Here is a 16,102-nt window from a genome sequence, read left to right on the forward strand (position 1 = left end):
TGGTTCTCTTCATTGCAAGGATATTTGGTTCGTAGTCCTCGTGCTTGAAATGGAGACTACATATTATGCGTTTTTTTAGGTTTTCTATAACGGTTTCGTCTCCAAACTTCGGGTGTTTGATGGCCCACTGTTTACATCGCTCCAAATCTTTAACTTAATCGGAAAATGATGGAAACTTACTTGTCCTTTCCTGGTTTTGGGTGTACATCCAGGTACAAAGCAATTTAGCACCATTTCGCTGTAAATGTATGAACTAACTCATGATTTATAGAATTAATATGTAACAAAGCAAGCCTAGTTGTTTGAATTTTCCTGGTAATGCCGCCTGTAAATGATAGGCGTGGTTTGGGCGTGGCCTTGCAAGGGCAGCAAAACAAGTGCATTCTGGGAGTTGTTGTCTTTCATCCACATTAGTCAAAAATACATTTTCTGCCTTTTCTCAGTCTAGAAAGCTCCAAATTCAAAAATAATTTCACATTTCTACTACATAAATGACCAATTTTAAATACACATTCATACTTCCAGGGGTGAAGTACCCCTTTAACGCACTCTAACGGCAGCTGCAGCCCGCCGAGAAGCGCGTCTCAAACACACAGCAGCTCTGCACACACACAACAGCCAGAGGAGCGCTCGCCGCCGGACACAATGACGTCAAACACGAACGTCATCGTCATCCAGTCATCCTCGTCAGAGGATGCCAAGAGAGAGACAACTTTCTCAAACTTCCCAACGAGTTCACCTGCGAGCCCTATGATTGCAGCCACCGTTATGCCTCAGCACAAACGGGGCCAGAATCATCAGGCACAGATGCAGACACCTCTTCCCTCGGGAAGAGTGCCAAACGAGAACGGAGCGTCCTGATAGGGAGACACTCACAGTAAACAACAGACAAACACACAGACAGCGCCCTCAAGCACTGTCTATGCGCGCTCCTCTCCAGACAGAAAACGCCCAGAAAATGTGTATATCAAGTGTCAAACCCGGGGACATGGATAAACACACTCTCTTGAACGTTTGTAAGGCATATGTATAAAAACCCTACCGGAGTTGGTATAGTCGCAATCAGACAGAACAGGACCGAAAGACGATGAGATGTCTTCTGTTTCTCCAGGCGCTCCTTTTATACTTCCGGGTCGCGCCATATTATGTCATAGGCTGTCGCCGGCCAATAGGGATTGGAATTATTGGATAGTTGCTTTCAGACACCTGGGTCACGTGACGTTCCCCAAAGCATTAATCTACACAGATCGAGTTCCCTTTCGAAAGGGAAATTTGAAATATGTCAGTCTGTGTGTAACGAATGAATATAATATACAAGTTTCACTTTTTGAATGGAATTAGTGAAATAAATCAACTTTTTGATGATATTCTATATGACCAGCACCTGTATATATATATATATATATATATATATATATATATATATATATATATATATATATATATATATATATATATATATATATATATATATATATATATATATATATATAAAATCCTTCCCTCTCTCTGATTTAAATGGGCCATTTATGGGCCATTTATTATCAGAATATGTAAAGGTTGATGAATGATTCGATTAGATTAAGCTCTTACCTGTAGAACAATTGAAACACTCTGTTGCAGAATAAAGGGTGACAGACAGAGGTCTCATATAATGCCCAGGAATCTACTGAGTCTCTCTGAGACAGAACAAGCTGCTCAGGGCCTGAATTTGAATGCAGAGATTAGTGCCGCTACACATTCCCATTAATGAGGCATTTAAAATCCGTTTGTTTGAGGTTAATACCTCTGAAACGTGTTCCAGAGGGGAAATTATTAAACAACATTTACAATCACACAACATATTATGAACCATATTAGCACTTATCAGTCATTCCTGATTGTTTCATTTTCATTTGCAGCATTTTTATTAATATTTATAATGTCTCCTTAGGAGCATATCAGCAGGTAACGGCAGGCTGTTAGAACATGCAGAATAAGGCACAGATAGAGGTTTCTACCACATATGGGGCCAGATTTACTAACAGCTGGTGCCAGCGCAAGCCCTCTTTTGGCGTTAAAAAACTACTGTTGGGATTTACTAAAGACATGCAGTTATAAATCAGCAATGAAAAGGCTCAATGTCTCAATGAAAAGACAGTTATTTTTGCGGCTAACCTTATTGCATATGCATTTCGTCCCCTTGGAATTGTAAGGTTCTATCTGGATTCTGAGCAGTTTTGAGATATTGCGCTTCAAGGTTTTTGCATTCCATATAGCAAAAATTAACACTTTTCGCTTGGAATTATAAGGTTATATCTGGTCAAACATTGAATTAAATAATTTTCATTGAAATCATTTTCAAGAAACACAAACAGTTTACTTATAATTTGTTCTAAAACATAAAATTAGTGTTGTAACAATGTGTTGTCAAGCATGAGAAAGTTAAATTTAATGCTTTCTATCACATTTGTTTCATATTTTAGAATGTCTTTTTTTTTTTCTTGTTCAAGTTAAGCATAAAAGGCAGTGCTAAATATTTTGTCCAGTGCAGATGTTAAATTTAGGTAGGAATATGGTCGGTAATTTAACAGATTATTGCAGGAACCATTTAAGTTTACGTTTCCTTTTGTTTAGACAGAAAGCAGCTACTGTAACACATCTGAGCAGGACTTTGTTCCACAGAAAGTGGGACAGGTAAAATGGCTTTCTCTCTAGACATTAGTATGGCTGAAATAGCATGCTAATGTTTATTTTTGTAATTAAGACCCCATCAATTAAATTGTTGACTTTTTGACCTGTAAGTCTTAATATTGTAAAAATTAAGACATTTTAAGACTAAAAAAACTGCAAGAAAACAGACAGTGCTTCAGCAAAGTTGTGTAACAAAGTTTAATAAACATTGAAAATTTTCTAATTTGAAAAACTCTAATTAAAAATATTTCTAATTTAAAATATTTCAATTATTTCAACTATGCAACAACTCGGTTTTTACCAATAATGTAAAATTAACATTTCATCTCACTTAATGTGGTATACACTTTAATCCAGTCTGCCATAGTGTAGAGTTTTATCACTACAATACAGGTGCTGGTCATATAATTAGAATATCATCAAAAAGTTGATTTATTTCACTAATTCCATTCAAAAAGTGAAACTTGTATATTATATTCATCCATTACACACAGACTGATATATTTCAAATGTTTATTTTTTTTTTTTTAATTTTGATGATTATAACTGACAACTAAGGAAAATCCCAAATTCAGTATCTCAGAAAATTAGAATATTACTTAAGACCAATACAAAGAAAGGATTTTTAGAAATCTTGGCCAACTGAAAAGTATGAACATGAAAAGTATGAGCATGTGTCCTTTTGCCTGAATTACTGCAGCAATGCGGCGTGGCATGGAGTCGATCAGTCTGTGGCACTGCTCAGGTGTTATGAGAGCCCAGGTTGCTCTGATAATGGCCTTCAGCTCTTCTGCATTCTTGGGTCTGGCATATCGCATCTTCCTCTTCACAATACCCCATAGATTTTCTATGGGGTTAAGGTCAGGCGAGTTTGCTGGCCAATTAAGAACAGGGATAACATGGTCCTTAAACCAGGTACTGGTAGCTTTGGCACTGTGTGCAGGTGCCAAGTCCTGTTGGAAAATGAAATCTGCATCTCCATAAAGTTGGTCAGCAGCAGGAAGCATGAAGTGCTCTAAAACTTCCTGGTATATGGCTGCGTTGACCTTGGACCTCAGAAAACACAGTGGACCAACACCAGCAGATGACATGGCACCCCAAACCATCACTGACTGTGGAAACTTTACACTGGACCTCAAGCAACGTGGATTGTGTGCCTCTCCTCTCTTCCTCCAGACTCTGGGACCCTGATTTCCAAAGGAAATGCAAAATTTACTTTCATTAGAGAACATAACTTTGGACCACTCAGCAGCAGTCCAGTCCTTTTTGTCTTTAGCCCAGGCGAGATGCTTCTGACGCTGTCTGTTGTTCAAGAGTGGCTTGACATAAGGAATGCGACAGCTAAAACCCATGTCTTGTATATGTCTGTGCGTAGTGGTTCTTGAAGCACTGACTCCAGCTGCAGTCCACTCTTTGTGAATCTCCCCCACATTTTTGAATGGGTTTTGTTTCACAATCCTCTCCAGGGTGCGGTTATCCCTATTGCTTGTACACTTTTTTCTACCACATCTTTTCCTTCCCTTCGCCTCTCTATTAATGTGCTTGGACACAGAGCTCTGTGAACAGCCAGCCTCTTTTGCAATGACCTTTTGTGTCTTGCCCTCCTTGTGCAAGGTGTCAATGGTCGTCTTTTGGACAATTGTCAAGTCAGCAGTTTTCCCCATGATTTTGTAGCCTACAGAACTAGACTGAGAGACCATTTAAAGGCCTTTGCAGGTGTTTTGAGTTAATTAGCTGATTAGAGCATGGCACCAGGTGTCTTTAATATCGAACCTTTTCACAATATTCTAATTTTCTGAGATACTGAATTTGGGATTTTCCTTATTTGTCAGTTATAATCAACAAAATAAAAAGAAATAAACATTTGAAATATATCAGTCTGTGTGTAATGAATGAATATAATATACAAGTTTCACTTTTTGAATGGAATTAGTGAAATAAATCAACTTTTTGATGATATTCTAATTATATGACCAGCACCTGAACAGCTCAATACAAGTACACAGTAACTTAATATATACACAGCTTTCCCTCGTATGACAATGACGTGACTGGAATAAAGCAAATAGACTACAAAACCCGAACCTATCCTCTTAATAGCGCTGCTGGCTAGCATGCTATGCACACAACTTAAAAAAGAAACATCACATAATGTAAATAAGTCACAGAATAATAATATTTTAATATTATAATATTTTAACTTAATTTTGACAAAAATGTCAGATAGTACCTTATAATTCCAAGGGGATGATTTGTAGGAGTTTCCCTTTTAGATGCAAATGGGAGGAGAGTATTTAAATAAATCATGCAGTGTGATTTACTAAGGTTTGCGGTAGTTATGCAGTTTACGGGCATTTGCACCATTATTTAACATATTATTATTTGCATTGCCTTCCTTGTGATCCTATTCCTAACATTAAGAAAGCATAGATGAACTTTATTTGAACAAAGTTCCAGATCGCGTCAGTAAGACACTGTTCATTTGTTTGCTTCATTTTACTGCAAATTCATTTTTAAACAAGACAATCAATGCAGGCTTTTCAGAGAGACTGAAAATAAAGATGATGCAGTGACGACTATATTAGATCCGACAGTAATGTTACAACACACAAGTTGTATAACAGTGAGTAACTGTTTTTTACCATGTTTCACTATTGCTTTGTCTAATACAGATTGTTTGATATGTAATCACTTTACTGAAAGTCACTTTACTTTTACTTTACAGGAAATTATGAATGATGAATATAAGAACGACAGTGCGACAAACAATGGTACATTCGTCCATAATTCATTTACATGAAAGTTATCCTGTCAGTTATAACTGTGCAACTCTATTTGCCACAACCAAGACTTAGCATATGTAACACATTTCAACAACGTAACAAAATCAATACCTTTCTGTAGCATCTTCGTTTTAACACTAATATAACGTAATAAAATGCAATACTACCTCAAAGTGTTTCAAAGAGAGACACAGAAACATGATAGAAAAAGCCTATTACTTCTTAATTTGGATTTTTTAATTTTATTTATTTATTTTTGTAAAAACTACTCTTACTAACATTATAAGTGGACCTCAATGAACATTATAAAAAATTTTGACATGTTTACCAAATCGCCCTGAATTATTCGTTCATGATTCAATATCGGAACATTGTAAATTTTTAGAACCATGGTACTTTATGTATTTATTCATTTTTAGAACAGCACAACTATAATATTTACCTAAAACTGCCACTAGAAACCACCTGCTGAAAGTAGATTAGTTTATTTTACTTCACTATATAACATCATCTTAGATGGCGTCTCAAATCCAAATATTTCCTGTGAATCAGTTTCCCTGGATAAACTCAAGAAAACAAATCTTTGAGGCTGAATCCCCTAAACACTTAGATTTATATTTAGAGACAGACAAATATGAGGAAAGAAAACAACTCTGTTATGGAATGAAAATCAGAATGCAAATGCCAAATGACAGTGATTCAATGATGTGAGCACTTATTGCTCTTGAGTGCATCAAAGTTGAGCTGCCTATGTTCTTATCAATATTTAGTAAATATGATTTTCCTTCTTTGCAAGGGATTAGGATTTGAGCTCTACAATATCAAGAGAAATCCAACCTTTAGTATCCAACCATGCATACAACTTGTCCAGGCTCTGGTCATCATCTCTAGACTAGACTACTGTAATGTTCTTTGTGCCAGCCATCCTGCATGTGCATCCATACCTCTGTGGTGTGACTGGTCCAAAATGAAGAGAGTTCTCACTCCATTGGTAGCCAATTGCTGTCTGTGTCAAGTTCAGTCAGTCATTGAGTCAACGGCACCTTGTGGCACCCACACAAAAGGCACAAAACCACTTTCTCAAAACTTCACTTTCACTGTACGTCAAAGATAGAACGATCTTTCCATTTCCACCTGAGCACTGGAATGACAACAGTTAATGAACTTACTCTTTTTTAACAAAGACAACCTTTCTGTTATTTTCTTATTTTCAGTTGTTTCACGTCTAGGCAGGGACCAAAAATAAGTAAATAAATGTAAAAAAAAAAAAAAAAAAAAAAAGTTAATACTTTTATTCGGCAAGAATGCATTAAATTGATCAAAAGTGACAGTAAAGGATGTGGCAAGCAGGGCGTGGCCGAAAGCCGTGGGAATGGAGTGAGGCCGGTGGCGCGAGTGTTAATGAGCATCAACTGTGCGACACACTGGTCTCGAGGCCCGTTAAGGAACTTCGGAAGAATAAAAGGAGGAAGGATGACAGTGGAAGACGAGAGAGGACCAGGCCTGGATTTTGTGTTGCTCTTTTGTTTTATATACAGTATCTCACAGAAGTGAGTACACCCCTCACATTTTTGTAAATATTTTATTATATCTTTTCATGTGACAACACTGAAGAAATGACACTTTGCTACAATGTAAAGTAGTGAGTGTACAGCTTGTGTAACAGTGTAAGTTTGCTGTCTCCTCAAAATAACTCAACACACAGCCATTAATGTCTAAACCGCTGGCCACAAAAGTGAGTATACCCCTAAGTGAAAATGTCCAAATTGGGCCCAAAGTGTCAATATTTTGTGTGGCCACCATTATTTTCCAGCACTACCTTAACCCTCTTGGACATGGAGTTCACCAAAGCTTCACAGGTTGCCACTGGAGTCCTCTTCCACTCCTCCATGATGACAACTCGGAGCTGGTGGATGTTAGAGACCTTGCGCTCCTCCACCTTCCATTTGAGGATGCCCCACAGATGCTCAATAGGGTTTAGGTACCCTCAGCTTCTTTAGCAAGGCAGTGGTTGTCTTGGAGGTGTGCTTGGGGTCATTATCATGTTGGAATACTGCTCTGCGGCCCAGTCTCTGAAGGGAGGGGATTATGCTCTACTTCAGTATGTCACAGTCAGAGGTCGCGTTAACCGAAAATTTTCCGTCATTGACGGAATTTTTTTATCAATGACGGAAAAATCTGAAGGCCGTCCGTCACGGTGACAGATTACACTCAGGGTGATCTATTGTAAATTGTAACTGTAATTCCCACCCCTGTCCAGTTGGTGGAGAGTGCGCTCCAATGTAGCAGCAGAGCAGTGGATCCAGAACAAAAATGAAACTGGCACGAATATTTTGCTATGCGTTTGATAACGCACAGGCGAGTACCCAGAAGCTACAACGATATATGACGCCACATTAAAGAGCTCCAAAATGGTATTTATTGCTTGAATTTCTTAATGAAATGGAAAAAAAGATTTGAAATCTGAGACTTTTGTTCCATATCAAAAGCAACACAAAGCGTTAAGCCTATTGCGATTTATTGGATAGGAGGCGCACAATGTACTGTTTAATCATCAACTGAAAACAGAATAGCCTACCAAGAGATCGACTGTGATTTACGAATCGATATTGGTCTCATGAATGTGCAAAACAGCAAGGAGACATTTGAATTGTTTATTAATAAAGTAATGTTTTCTGAATCAGTGTCGGCTGCAAAGATGAAGTTGACATTGCTGACTCTCACCATCTCCTCATGGACACGCTAGAGAGAGAATGCACATCATTCGGTTTAGTCTACATAAACAGAGTAGCCTATTTCTTTTTTTTCTTTGAATTATTTCGTTTTCGTCAAAGTAGACATTTCTAGCTTTCTATAGATATATTTCTCATGTCTGTGAGTCAAGTAGCCGCTGAGTTTCGGTCGCGCTCCAGTTCACACGCCTTCAACCTCTGCAGCAATGCTGGCAGCACTCATAAATCTATTTCCCAAACACAACCTCTGGATATGACGCTGAGCACGTGCACTCAACTTCTTTAGTCGACCATGGCGAGGCCTGTTCTGAGTGGGACCTGTCCTGTTAAACCGCTGTATGGTCTTGGCCACCATGCTGCAGCTCAGTTTCAGGGTCTTGGCAATCTTCTTATAGCCTACGCCATCTTTATGTAGAGCAACAATTCTTTTTTCAGATCCTCAGAGAGTTCTTTGCCATGAGGTGCCATGTTGAACTTCCAGTGACCAGTATGAGAGATTGAGAGTGATAACACCAAATTGAACACAACTGCTCCCCATTCACAACTGAGACCTTGTAACACTAACGAGTCACATGATGTGTATAATAAAATATTTACAAAAATGTGAGGGGTGTACTCACTTCTGTGAGATACTGTATATATATATATATATATATATATATATATATATATATATATATATATAATCCTGCTTATTAATGATAATAATATTAATGATTATAATAAAAAAAACATGTTTCTTGAGCACCAAATCAGCATTTTAGAATGATTTCAGAAGGATCATGTGACACTAAAGACTGGAATAATGATGCTGAAAATTCAGCTTTGCAACACAAGATTAAGGGGTCGTTTACATGACACCATTTTCAACTAAAAACGGAAACCTTTTGTGTGTTTTGGCCGTTCATTTAAACAACAATGCATGCTCTGAAAATGCAAATTTTTGAAAATGGGTTTTAAAATGCAAGTTTTTTAAACAATACCGTTATCGCCTCTATGTAAACTACAAAAACTCAAATTTTTGAAAACAGTGACGTCATGCACTGTTACATATATTACATGTTCAGTCTGCAGGTACATATACTGTTTCTTACAAAGTGACATCGCCAACTACTGGCCTGGGATGAATAATACAGCATATTTAGTCATTTTCGCGGATCTGTCATGATCACCAGTGAGAGTGCCCTTTCAGCCACTAGAGGGCACTTCATTCCGGACTCTCGTTTCCACCCATTGCATTCACTACATTACCCATAACGCACTCCCCGGACTCATTATCCCATGTTCATTGCACCAGCTGTTTTGTATCACATCATTAGTGTCTGTCTATTTATACCTGGTTTGTTCTGTCTGTGTTTGTGGTTCATTGTTTGATGTCACCCTCGTGTCTGATCCCTGGTTTTCATGTTCTCCCGTTTTGGTTTGTAGTTTTCTTGTTTCGTGTTTCTTGTTTTATGTTTGGACTGCTGTTTATGGATTATGACCTTTGCCTGTACCCTGGCTTACGCCTTTTGGATTTGCCCTTAATAAACACCTTTTGCTGCAATTGGATCTCTCTCGTCTTCATGCGTTCCGTGACAGAATGAACCACCATAAATAGTAGATCCAGCAGCATGAGCATTCGGATTTGTCCCCCAGCCTCCCTTGGAGAGCGGATGGCTCTAGTTTGGGCAGTGGTGGCTCTGCGACAGGAGGGGAGAGAGGTAGGGTGTTTTGCCCAGTTCTTTTGGACTATGGCGAGAGGGCTGTGGTATGATGATGAGGCGCTTAAAGGGGTGTTTAATGGATGCCTCGACGACCCTCTGCCTCAGTGGGAGTTGGAGGGGCTCCAGATCCTGGATTTTTGGCGCTTTGTCCATTATCTCTCCCACAGAAGCCGTTGGGCAACCCACGCTCAGCCAGAGCCCGTTCCCGCCTGTGAGTCCACTCCAGAGTCTTCAGAGGAGGTGGACACTGAGCCTCAGCTTCACTCCGGTAAAGGGAGGAGGAGGAGAAGGAAGAAGGCTTCTTCCATCCTTCAAGGCCCAGAGGCCGCTCCAGCCAGAGAGTCAGCTCCAGCCAGTGGGTCCGCTCCAGCCAGTGAGTCCGCTCCAGCCAGTGAGTCCGCTCCAGCCAGTGAGTCCGCTCCAGCCAGTGAGTCCGCTCCAGCCAGTGAGTCCGCTCCAGCCAGTGAGTCCACTACAGAGTCCGCTCCAGCCAGTGAGTCCACTACAGAGCCCGCTCCAGCCAGTGAGTCCACTACAGAGCCCGCTCCAGCCAGTGAGTCCACTACAGAGCCCGCTCCAGCCAGTGAGTCCACTACAGAGCCCGCTCCAGCCAGTGAGTCCACTACAGAGCCCGCTCCAGCCAGTGAGTCCACTACAGAGCCCGCTCCAGCCAGTGAGTCCACTACAGAGCCCGCTCCAGCCAGTGAGTCCACTACAGAGCCCGCTCCAGCCAGTGAGTCCACTACAGAGCCCGCTCCAGCCAGTGAGTCCACTACAGAGCCCGCTCCAGCCAGTGAGTCCACTACAGAGCCCGCTCCAGCCAGTGAGTCCACTACAGAGCCCGCTCCAGCCAGTGAGTCCACTACAGAGCCCGCTCCAGCCAGTGAGTCCACTACAGAGCCCGCTCCAGCCAGTGAGTCCACTACAGAGCCCGCTCCAGCCAGTGAGTCCACTACAGAGCCCGCTCCAGCCAGTGAGTCCGCTCCAGTCAGTGAGTCAATTTTGGGTGAGCCACCGCCTCACCCTCATAAGCGGAGGAGAAGGAGGAAAAGGGCTTCCTCCGTCCTACAAGGCCTGGAGACCACTCTAGAGGTTGTTCGTTGGTTCTCCAAGCGCCTTGCCCTGCCGGCGCCACTGAAGCGCCTTGCCCTGCCGGCGCCACCGAAGCACCTTGCCCTGCTGGCGCCACCGAAGCGCCTTGCCCTTCCGGCGCCGCCGGAGCAGCCCGAGCCCGCTGCCAACACCGAGCTGCCCGCTCTCCCTGATTCGGCCACGGAGGCTGTCACTGTGCTGCTGCCGCCGCCCAGGCCGCCAGCCCTGCTGCCGCCCAGGCCGCCAGCCCTGCCGCCACCGTCCAAGCCTTCTGCCCTGCTGCCTCTGCCCAGGCTACCTGAACCGTTGAGACCCGCCTGGTCTGTTCCTCCAGCACCGCCCTGGCACTCAGCCAGGAATCCAGACCTGCCAGTGCCCGCCTGGTCAGTTCCTCCAGCGCCACCCTGGCATTCAGCCAGGACTCCAGAACCGCTGGAACCAGCCTGGTCAGTTCCTCCAGCGCCACCCTGGCACTCAGCCAGGACTCTAGAACCGCTGGAACCAGCCTGGTCAGTTCCTCCAGCACCGCCCTGGCTATCAGTTGGGGGCCCTGGATCTGGCCTACCATCCCTCCCCCTGATCCTCCTCCGGTCCACCTCCCTCCTGATTTTTTTTGTGTTTTTGTGTTTTTGTCTGGTGGAGCGTCTGGTAGCCGCTCCTTTTGAGGGGGGGTAATGTCATGATCACCAGTGAGAGTGCCCTTTCAGCCACTAGAGGGCACTTCATTCCGGACTCTCGTTTCCACCCATTGCATTCACTACATTACCCATACCGCACTCCCCGGACTCATTATCCCATGTTCATTGCACCAGCTGTTTTGTATCACATCATTAGTGTCTGTCTATTTATACCTGGTTTGTTCTGTCTGTGTTTGTGGTTCATTGTTTGATGTCACCCTCGTGTCTGATCCCTGGTTTTCATGTTCTCCCGTTTTGGTTTGTAGTTTTCTTGTTTCGTGTTTCTTGTTTTATGTTTGGACTGCTGTTTATGGATTATGACCTTTGCCTGTACCCTGGATTACGCCTTTTGGATTTGCCCTTAATAAACACCTTTTGCTGCAATTGGATCTCTCTCGTCTTCATGAGTTCCGTGACAGGATCTTTGTGAGTAAGGGATCGTTTTGACAGCGTTGTTGTCTGAACATGTAAAACACAGCGGGAAAATTATTTTCCATTTTTAGTACATTGTTGTCATGTAAACGTACCCTAAATTACATTTTAAAATATATTGAAATTGAAAACATGAAATTGAAAATGCAGCCTTAGTGAGCATAAGAGACTTCTTTCAAAAACATTAAAACATTATCGACTCCAGACTACAGTATATGCGATTTTGTATTTTCTGTTTTCACATTGAAAATCCAACACAATTCAGTTTCACAATAAACAAATAACAGATTAGTAAGAAATATAGAACCAAATCCCAAATTATTACCCTTCATTTTGTGGTAAACTAAGAAGCAGGGCTCATTTGATAGCACAAGTTGGTCAGTCCACTGGGAAAAGACCATCCATGTTTCTGAGCAGTTCTAGAACTTCATTACATCTAATCTCACACAGTCTCTCTAGGATGAATTTTTAGGATGAAGTTTTGTTGTTCATCATCTGTTCAGTCAATTTGGATAAAAGCATCTGCTAAATAAGTAAATGTAACGTATAACAACAGGATTAAGTTTACATGGATGGAAGAACCAGATCAATTATTCAACCTCAAACATATCAGAATGGTCAATCATGGTGGCAATAACTGTCAAGCTCCAAAAAGAACCACAAAACACTATAAAAACCCATAAAAGTGATGCAATGCATGAAGCACCATCAACTGTTGTCATAAAACATATACTGGAGTCAAACCAAATACCATCAACTAAATAAAAAAAAAATAAAAAAAAATACTTTAGAGGTTAGAGAACAGCACAACAGACTTTTCCCTTATATAGTACAGCCAGCAAACTGCATGTGTGGACAAGCTGAGTTGCAAAAACTGCAAATGGTCAAGGGAGAGACAATTCTTTGCACACTAATGCAGATTTCACTCTGAAGTTGACTTTGTGCAGCAACTATTTTAGATTATGTCATTGTAGTTTTATTAATGTTATAGCCTACTATATACAAAAACTCTTTTCGAACTATATTTTTTAGGCTGTTGTGAAATGGGTGATTCACAACAGACTGATGAGCTATTTGTGTTTTTGTAATGTAGGGTAAGCTATTAATTTTTGAAATTTGGATTTCTCACAGTGGAAGAGTTTCTTTGCCTTTTAGGACTTCCTGCTGACTCTTATTCTACTTGACGTCTCTTTTCAAACGTTCTATTCTGTGAGCTCTTTATAACCCATATCCCATCATGCAGTGCAGCCGCAGCACTCTGATCTGACACACTCTTTTTTGTTGGTTTAGTACAGCTAAGAACCCCAAACAAGCCTCTCTCATCAGGGGACATTGAATACACACATGCACAGCAAGAGTTCTTCTCTCGGATAAAAGGACTGAAATTTCAAGCAAATAAAGCATTTCTATTATGAGACTATTCTGTCTTAACCGATATTTATTAATTTATCTTTTAATTTAATTATTTATTTATTATTTAATTTATGTATTTATTTTTTTATATTATACCATTACATTTATATTTTTACATTAGTTAACATTTTATTAATAATAATATATTCATTAACTGTTATGTACATTACCAGTCAAAAGTTTAGAATAATAAGTGATTTTTTTAAAAAAAATCTTTTTAAGAAGTCTCCTGTGCTAACCAGGGCTCCATTCATCTGTCAAAAAAAAAAAAAAAAAAAAAAAAAATTATATATATAATATATATATATATATACATAACCTATATATATATATATGTGTGTGTGTGTGTGTGTGTGTGTATTTTAATTATTTGGTGCCCAAGAGACATTATCAAACAGTTGTGCTACCTAATATTTTTATGAAAAGCATGATTAACTACAATTGAAATGTTTTGGATAAGAAAGGTTTTTATATGAAGAAAAAGAACAAGAATTTCTCTTCTTCTTCTTCTTCTTCTTCTTCTTCTTCTTCTTCTTTTTATAAAAATACTTTCATTCAGCAAGGATACATTGACCAAAAGTGACAGTAAAGATGAATAAAAATAATTTGTATTTCAAATAAATGCTATTCATTCATATGCTATACATTTTATTCATCAAAGAATCCTAAAAAAAAGTATCACAGTTTCCACAAAAATATTAAGCACTGATAATAATGAAAATAATCAAAAATATTATGATTATAACTATAAATAATTATTACACCAATAATTATTTATAGTTATAATAATATTTTTGATCAATTGAATGCAGCAGCATAAGGTCAGCATAAGACTTTTTCTTTCAAAAACATAAAAAAAAAAAATAACATAAGAAATTATAATATATTATTGCATCTAAATAGTTTTAATCAAATTAATTACATACAATTATTAATCAATCAAAATGATCATAACCTACAGTCTACACCATGGCTGGACTGGGACAAAAAATGAGCCCTGGCATTTTTGGTCGAGGCAGCCCACCATTACAATCCAGCATCTGTCCAGTCGGACACAACTCATATACAGTCAAGCCAAAAATTATCCAGACATTAGGTATATTTTTTATATATATTTTTTTTTTTAACTACTGGGTGCAGGACTCTATAGTTCATTTATGTAAGTTAGGATAGCAAAATAAAGTAAACTGTGCCATATTATACCCAACAATTCTTCATACAGTGGACTACCAGTAAAACTGATAAAAATTTGGGACCAAAAATAATTCAGACACTTTTTGACCTGACCATGTTTTGCTTAAGTGTTATCTGACATAATTAAAAAAATTTTTTTTTTTCTGACACAGTTTAACTCTGAGATCTTGTCATATTTCATTACCATGTTTTAAACTATAGTGAATAAACTGTATTAATGAATGAAATGTTTAAGGTGAATAAATTTTGGTTTGACTGTATATACATGTTGTTCAAAACACACACACACACACAGAATAAAGAGACAAATTACATAAACATGGCTTTAAGTTTTTAAGGTTAGAAATTAAAGTAATCAAATGTAAAATAACTCTTGATAGACTTCATTGTAAAAAAAAAAAATAAAAAAAAAATAAACAGATTAATGCTTACAATTAAAAAATTACAAAAGTTATTCAGTCAAAAGCAGCGAGTGATTTCCTCTGTCTTTTGTTCTTTGATTAACATGACAGACAGCAGCAGAAATATTAGACTGCTGTCACTTTAAGAGTTTATACACAGATCCAATATACAGTACTGTTACTCAACATGAGATTTCTATCTCAGCTTTTTACATTACAAAACTGACTGTATTTACCTGAATACTCACCAAAACAGGCATTTTAAAACAATTGTATGTGTATTTGACCATTTAAGTGCAATAAGCCACGAAAAAGAAGATCAGTGGTGCGCATGCTTTTGGTGTGAGCGCGATACCTGCAGGAATGAGTAAAATTATGCGCAATACCCGCAACCACAATCCGAAATTCGTACCCTGTAACAACACTAGTCAGCCGGAGCAAATGAGACGAGTATGTGAGAGGAGGCAGGTGAGTGTCAAGCTGTCACTGACGGAGAGAAGAGAGAGCAAGAACGTGCAGCTAGTATCAGTGTATCAACACTGCAGAAAATGAGTACTGGAATTATTTAAGATATTTCAGTATACATATCGAAATATCTATATTTATGACAACACTAGTGCGCACACATATATTATATGCAAACAAATGTCTGCCAGATTACCAATCCAGCCTTGGTCCACACCAATTTAAAACACTCATTAGTCTAAGAAGTCATTAACACAGAACATGCCGAATTGCAGATTAAGTTAAAAGTAATTCAACTTCAAAACATCTCAACCCCCCTGCGCTCTGTTGTATTCTATCAATGCAAGAATGCTTCCTGCCTGAGCTTCTCTGGCTGCTCTTTGTAGTGGTTTGGTGAGGCACATTGCCTGTAGTATCAGCCGTAGGGATGCACTGCATGGGGGATGCGAGGTGCAAAAATTGTCTTTGGCATTCTAAACAAGAGCATTTATCATTTGTTTAAAAGAAATGGCATAACTCATGTGCAGAACCTGA

The sequence above is a fragment of the Megalobrama amblycephala genome, linkage group LG10 (assembly GCF_018812025.1).
Source record: "Megalobrama amblycephala isolate DHTTF-2021 linkage group LG10, ASM1881202v1, whole genome shotgun sequence".
In the NCBI taxonomy this organism is placed as follows: domain Eukaryota; kingdom Metazoa; phylum Chordata; class Actinopteri; order Cypriniformes; family Xenocyprididae; genus Megalobrama; species Megalobrama amblycephala.